Genomic DNA, 7,024 nt, shown 5'->3' with positions numbered 1-7,024 from the left:
TCCATACATCTAGTCTACACTGCTCATCCATGCAGCTGATCCATGCATCTCATCTGTACTGCTAATCCGCGCTACTCATCCATACAGCTAATCCACACAGCTCATCCATACAGTTTATCCACACTGCTTATCCACACAGCTCATTCAAACAGTAAATCCGTACAGCTAATCCATGCATCTCATACAGACAGCTAATCCACACATCAACACAATTGTCCCAGTCATTGAGGCCTCCAGTCAGGACAGGAGACAGGAGAGGTGCTTCTCGGTGGCACACAGGACCCACCGCTTCCTTCCAGGGGCGAGAGACAGCAGGGCTGTAACTACTGAACTCTCCCGATATCACGTTCTCAGTCTGTTTGCTTGTATCATCATCTTTAAGAGTTGTATTGTATGTTATGCTATTCAGAAAAACCTTTTTGGGACATGATGCATCTGGAATCAGAAAGATGGAACTTATTCATATGACGTTTTCACTAAAACTTTCTAAAAACAGGTAGTTCAAATAGTCTGCAACAAGATTGGACTATCGATGGACTTAATGAAATTCTATCTAGTTGAGTCTCTTGACCATTATGTTTTTTTTTTTACCAGCAACTTCGTTTGTATCTATAACTGTGTTTAGTATATCTATAAACGCGTCGTTGTCCTTGTCTTGTAAAATTAGAAACAAATTTAATCTTTTTCGTTATTATTAAGCTAAACTTTTATTACTTTGTATTAAAAATCGTTTTATATATTTGATGTGTAATTGGAAGATTATTTAGAATCAGAGAAAAATTTAAATTGCACGGAAGACAACATGAGTCAGAAACTGGGACTTTGTAGGCCAGTTGGGAGACACTTTAACCACTCACCTTGCCCGCAAAGACCCAACCTCTAACACATCAGTGGTCGGAGACGCACCGTGCGCTTCTGTCTCGTTTAGGGACGCTGTAGTGACATATACTCAATCTGTCCTTTAACGCGTTCACTTCAATCTTACGAGCACGTACCCACGAGGCGTTTTCTTCTTAGTAAATATCCCTTCATAATTGTTGTCATAAACATCACAACTACACTGGCATTTGCCAATATCGCGCTAACGCAAGCAAGAGTAGCAGTTTCAGCGATGACGAAGCAAACAATCGGATGACATCAGTGAGTTGAATTAAAGCAATTAGTCGGAGAAATGACATATAGGCCTACCTTCCTCGCCGCGCGCGCCCTGTGCGACAGCTGTCCAGTCAGCACGTGACGACGGTACCGGTACCGTTATCGGAACACGTTTGTCTCGTTACCGATCGGAGTTGTCCAAAAGTGAGTGCAACTCTGACGCTCCGGTATCGAGTCCAGATTGCTACCGCGGGCGCCAATAAAGGACGCGATTCGAACTCAGATTCGAATTGGTCGGAGATAAAATAAAATAGTTAATTCCTGACAATGTTACTAAAATCCACATGCGATGGTGGGAGCATCCGTGACAGTCGGAGCGCGGTGTGCTGCTCGGGTAGATCTGGGCGCCCGGGTGCGGCTGTTGATGTGCAGGCGCTGTGGTGCCGGACGGGAGCGACTCCCTCGGCCCTCCCTAAAATGGAATTCTAGGTAGCGCAAGTTGTGTCACATTGCTTCGCCTTTAAAAGTGATTAAAATAGTTCACATTTAACATATGTAGCATATGTTTATGGGTGGGAGACATAAAGACATGTTGCATAAAGACATGATACCTAGGCTATTATATCTATTTGGGTACACAGCCCAGAAGAGCCTGTTGATTTTGTGGCAGCCTGTGATAGCATTTTATTGTAGTATCCTAGTATTTCTAAGACCGGTGGCATTTACGGTGTAATACAGCCACGGTCCTTTATTTCTAATTACTTACCTTTAAGTTTGCATCGCCATCTTGTGGTCGCACGTTAGACCAACATTAAAAGCATAAGAAATGTATTTCATTCTGAGTCCGTCTCCTGGACAAAGACAGATTAGTTTTGTGTCTCGGCAAACCGTAGTGGCTTCAGTATAAACTGTATGGAGCTGTTGGCCGTCTGGTCGTAAGTATTAGACACGATTATACATTATCTATAAAAAACATGATCTATAAGACGTGGCTGTAGACAATAGCATCAGTTGAAAGCACTGGTAGTGACACTTTATATTGAAAATCTAGCGATTTTTCAATTGATGAATATCCTGGAAATGGTCTGAAGCAGTCAAGCTTTGCACTCTGACATCAGTCTTTTCCGAGAACGCGCTCCAAAACGAAACGAACCGGTCGACCCAAAGGCACGGACGGGGTTCGAACCCGCGATCTTCGGTTTACGAGACCGACGCCTTACCACTTGGCCACCGCGCCTAACGTCCTCCGTGGCCCAAATAACGGCACTCCAATGCATTTGGTACAAAGATTTGGCAAAAATTCCAGATTAAATGTACAAACCTTTACGACCCGTATGTTTTATTGGACCTGGTAGTGCTAAAGCTCGTGTCGGTTCCTTTTCAGGTCCGTTAGCTGCTGTGGCCTCGATCCTGGTCCGGGTGTGAGGACACTTCAGCACCCTTCAGCACGGCACCACAGCTGGGCCGACTAAAATAGGCTCATGTTTGCGTTGAGCCACGTAAAAATAGCGCATTGGGACAGTGACACCAGCACCAGCACCAACAGCTGATACCAGAACGTAACTTTACGAGGACACATCGGCCGTAGACTTTGCAACAGTCACATTATTTTGGTGAGTGAAGTGAATCGTGCGGATCAATTCTCCAGCTAGCAAACGAAGCTAATATAGGAACAGTGTGTTTGCTAACGAGTGTAACAGTTAAACCCAGAGCATGCTAGCGAAGTTAGGTTGCATATATACACACATTGGTTTTTACTTTACTGCTTTAATGTAGTGTCTTTTATTCAGCAGACGTTTTAAGCTGGGCATCCATTCAGAGAAGAGTTTGACATCTAAACGGATGTACGTTTTAAGTGACGTGCACTACAGCTGACGGTGAGAGGGTTCGTTACTGTCTGGTTCGGGATCACACGGTATAAAAACTGGACTATGAAGTTAATCGTAGACGTGGTGTGGATGGTGTGGGGTATCGGGGCCTACGTGTATGATTATCTACACACCAGTGCCATAGAGGAGCGCATACACTCCCTGGAGAGCGTGCTCACTGTCCACCAGTTCATCATCGTGTTTCTCACGGCGAGTCTAATCATGTTGATCTCGTACATCATCTTTAAAAAACACTAACTGTTCCAGCACGACGGTGAAACGTCAAAAGCTGGCTTATAATTCTTTGTTCTAATCACTCTTGTGTGTTTCTGATCGGAGAAAAGGGTGTTGATCATACTGCACCATTACTGTGATGGACCACGGACACAATCATGAATCAAGGGAGGATTGAAGTTCCCACAAAACCTGAAAACATGATTGTTTCTTCTGAAACACTAAAATGATCCACACTATGAAGTGCTTTGTACATCACTGAGTGTGTTTCTGGATAAAGGAACAGGATGATAATGTCACGATTAGTGTAAAAATAAACAATATTGAAGTGGGGAAAGTATGGATAAAATACATATTCTACTGGCAATGCACTTAATACTACTTTGGAACTTGCAATGGTTTTATTATCCAGTGAACATGAAAAAAACACTGGAAAAAGAAGCATTAGATGTTTGTGTAGCAAATTCACAAAGCTGCCAAACTGGAACAGTTGCCATAGCAGCAATGTAGCTATGGAAATGTACTAACCTCCTGGACAACACATATACTTCAGTTTTCCACTTCCACAGTTCTGGAGTGGACGCCTCATAGAGACACCATTATATCGGCTTGCTCTCAGCACACCTCATACATGATTTGTAAGCAACACTAACGACTAGCAAAGTACTTCAGAAAGTGTATATTAGCAATGGCCAGTGACAGCTTGCTGGTCTTATACAGTCATGTGAAAACAAGAAGGACACCCTATGAAAACCTGTTTGTTTTGTTTTACACATTTGTATATGTGGAAATATAAGCTCAATTCTAATAAAATTGAGAAATATGAAAAATACTAATAAACAAAAGTGAAGCAAAGACTTTTAAAAACTAAAAAATGTAATTAAAAAGCCATTTCTGGAGAGGAATAAATCAGGACACCCCCCACATTTATTCTCACTTAAAATAGCTAAACTCACACACAGCTGTATCACATTTTGCAATTTGAAGGTGCTTTATTTAAACCTCACACATTTAGTTTGGTGTGCACCAGACTTCTGAAGAGAGTGTGAGCACCATGGTGTGATTGACTGCTGTCCGAGGAACAAAGATTGTGTGATTGACTGCTGTCCTAGGAACAAAGATTGTAGCAGTTTATGAATCTAGTAATTTAAAAAGATTTTGAAATTAGCCATTACACTGATCTTAAATTAGTCTCCAAGTGGAGGATGTTCACAACAACTGCCAACATGCCAAGTTGTGCATCAAAGTGTGTTCACCCCAAGGGCAGACCACAAGATGCTAAAAGAAATCTCAAAAAGCTCTAAAATGTCATCACGTGTCATACAGCAGGTTCTTACTGCTGTTGATGTGAAAGTGCATGTCTGTAGTCAGTAAGAGACTGCACAACTTGCATGGGGGATGTGCAAGGGGGAAACCTTTGATCTTCAACACAAAGATGAAGGCCACGCAGAAGTTTGCCAGAGAACGTAGATTAAGTCCAGGCCTTTTGGAATAATTATTTTTTTTGGACTCTGAAACTGAAAAAACAGCATTCCAGGAATAGAACCTTATACCAACTGTGAAACACAGATGGAAGTGTCATGGTTTGGGGATGCTTTGCTGCAGAAGGACCTTGAGGCTGCTTGAGGAGCATCTGTAAAAAAAATAAATAAAAAACAAACTAAAGCTGAAGTGGAATTGGACCCTGCGACATGTCACTGACCCATACCAGTGAATTCACCAATGGCTCTCTGAAAACTAAGAAGTGGGGAGTCCTGGAATGGCAGAGTCAAAGTCCAGATCTTAATCCCATTGAGATTTGCTGGACATGCATTAAACCCCTCAAACATCTCACAGCTGAAAGAACTGTCTGGAGGAGTACTTTCCTCAGACCAATGTCCAATTAGTAGATGGCTACAAAGTGTGAAGTTATTTCAACCAAAGGGGATAACACTGGCTATTGAGGGGTAGAGTGTCATTATTTTATCCCCCCCCCCCCCCTCAGTTGGCATACATATTTTTGTTAAATGAGTAAAACCTAGGTTAATTTGTTTACCTGCAAATAAATCTTTCTTTTCCAGAGGTGAAACAAGATCAAACATTAATATGTGAACATTTTCACGAAGAAGTGAATATATAATTTTTTTTCACATGACTGTATGTGTCAGAAAGCATTCTCGAACACAACCTTTAATGATTTTGTACAATGCTGATTATACTTTACATGGATAATTGGATCAACATGTACAACTACTGTCCCTGAATTATCTTTACTAGAAGAGTGTAAACTCAACACTGTGACATTGTTTGTATTATCCCCTTTTGTACATCCTGTTTTTCTTTGAATTTGCATAAATGTTCAGAATAACATTACATGATTTTTATCACTTTGTTTAGAATAACCCCATGCTCATGACTTTTTTGATGTAGGAAAAACTCTCAGTTGTGGTTTGTTTGAATTGTGTGAGTAATTTATTTTCTAGTTGGTCTATAACGAATTTCAATGGTGGTTGATGACACGTAAGTCATTTAACCACACGACATTAAAAACAGGAGTGCTAAATGGCTGCTTATGGGGATGCAATACATTTGTTATTTTAAAAACTAATGGAAATAAAACTGATTTGATACCACTATGTGAAGCCACTGTTTAAACTTGAGATGCATTAACTTGGTTGACTTGGTTTGCATGCAGATATCTGATTTATATTTGTTAATTGCACATTATAGTGTGTCCAGACCATGTTGAAGGTTATTCAGCTCCATTCTCCATCCAGCAACCTGTCTACACAGCTACTTGTCATCCTTCTGGTAGTTGCTTACATTGACCAATATTATGTAATAATTTTTTCAATATAACCGTTTCAAGAGGATTCCAGGTAAGTAACTGGGGGAAGATGCATAAAGATAGTAAGAATTGTAGTGAAGTACACAAAGTTTCCAGAGAAACACGATGTTTTGGACAAACACAATGCTCCTGAATTCATTGGATGAACCAGTTTAAATATGAATATAAATAAATATGAAAAGGATGCTTAAATCAATTCATTCCATGGGGTTCTAAACTTCTAACAGTGTACATAAATTTACTAATTTTATTGCTGCCATAGCAACAATGGCTATGCAAACAGAAATGTCATTAATACAATGTCCATTAGTATGAAAAAATGTGGGAAAAACTTGGTTTCTGCAATCTAAAGCTGATTACATCTTCTGTGAGTAATGCAGTAGACAACAACTGATGTGGCCCCTGAAGGAGGCTGTCTGCAGAAGTGGGCCAGGACCCTGTACACAGAGGCCAGAAACATGCTGAACAATAAAATCAGAGCTGCCAAGAAAGGCTACACTGAAAAGTTAAAACAAGTTTTCAGCTAACGACCCTGTATCAGTATGGAGAGGCCTGTGAGAGATAACCAACTACAGGACATCACCTAAATACATTGAGGCAAAAAAGACGTGGCTGACGACCTTAATGTTTTCTATTGTAGGTTTGAAAAGAACACTTTCACACCCTTCATCCACCCATACACATCAACAGCCTAGTTCACACCTTCAGCCAGCACCACACTCGTCACCATGGATACACAGTCAGGATTAAAAATTTGCGAGATGAAGGTGAGACAACTCTTCCAGAAACAAAGAGCCAGGAAGGCACCGGGACGAGGTGGAGTATCACCTTCATGTCTCAAAGCCCGAGCGAACCAACTGTCTCCAATCTTCACAAAGATCTTTAACAAATCACTGGAACCCATGTGAAGTCCTATCCTGCTTCAAACGCTCCACCATCATCCCAATTCCCAAGAAACCATCTATTCCAGGTTTTAACAACTACAAACCAGTCACCTTGA

General features: G+C 41.0%; 2 long non-coding RNA genes and 1 other non-coding gene across 3 annotated transcripts in view; 1 reads left to right on the top strand and 2 right to left on the bottom strand.

Annotated features, from left to right (window-relative positions):
* Positions 1–1,740, bottom strand: part of LOC143508324 (uncharacterized) — a 7,942-nt gene extending 6,202 nt beyond the window's left edge. Inside the window, exon 1 of the long non-coding RNA XR_013129319.1 lies at positions 1,189–1,740. This is a non-coding gene — a long non-coding RNA (uncharacterized LOC143508324). The remainder of the gene's footprint in view (positions 1–1,188) is intronic.
* Positions 1,741–1,880: 140 nt separating this feature from the next.
* On the top strand, positions 1,881–5,812 carry LOC143508323 (uncharacterized). The gene is made up of 4 exons (XR_013129318.1): positions 1,881–2,030; positions 2,214–2,375; positions 2,480–2,708; positions 2,889–5,812. It is a non-coding gene; the product is annotated as an uncharacterized LOC143508323 (long non-coding RNA).
* On the bottom strand, positions 2,261–2,332 carry trnat-cgu (transfer RNA threonine (anticodon CGU)). Its single transcript has one exon. It is a non-coding gene; the product is annotated as a tRNA-Thr (tRNA).
* Positions 5,813–7,024: the final 1,212 nt, after the last annotated feature.

This window comes from Brachyhypopomus gauderio, chromosome 2, assembly GCF_052324685.1.
Source record: "Brachyhypopomus gauderio isolate BG-103 chromosome 2, BGAUD_0.2, whole genome shotgun sequence".
Taxonomy (NCBI): domain Eukaryota; kingdom Metazoa; phylum Chordata; class Actinopteri; order Gymnotiformes; family Hypopomidae; genus Brachyhypopomus; species Brachyhypopomus gauderio.
This window is presented reverse-complemented; position numbering and strand designations above follow the sequence as displayed.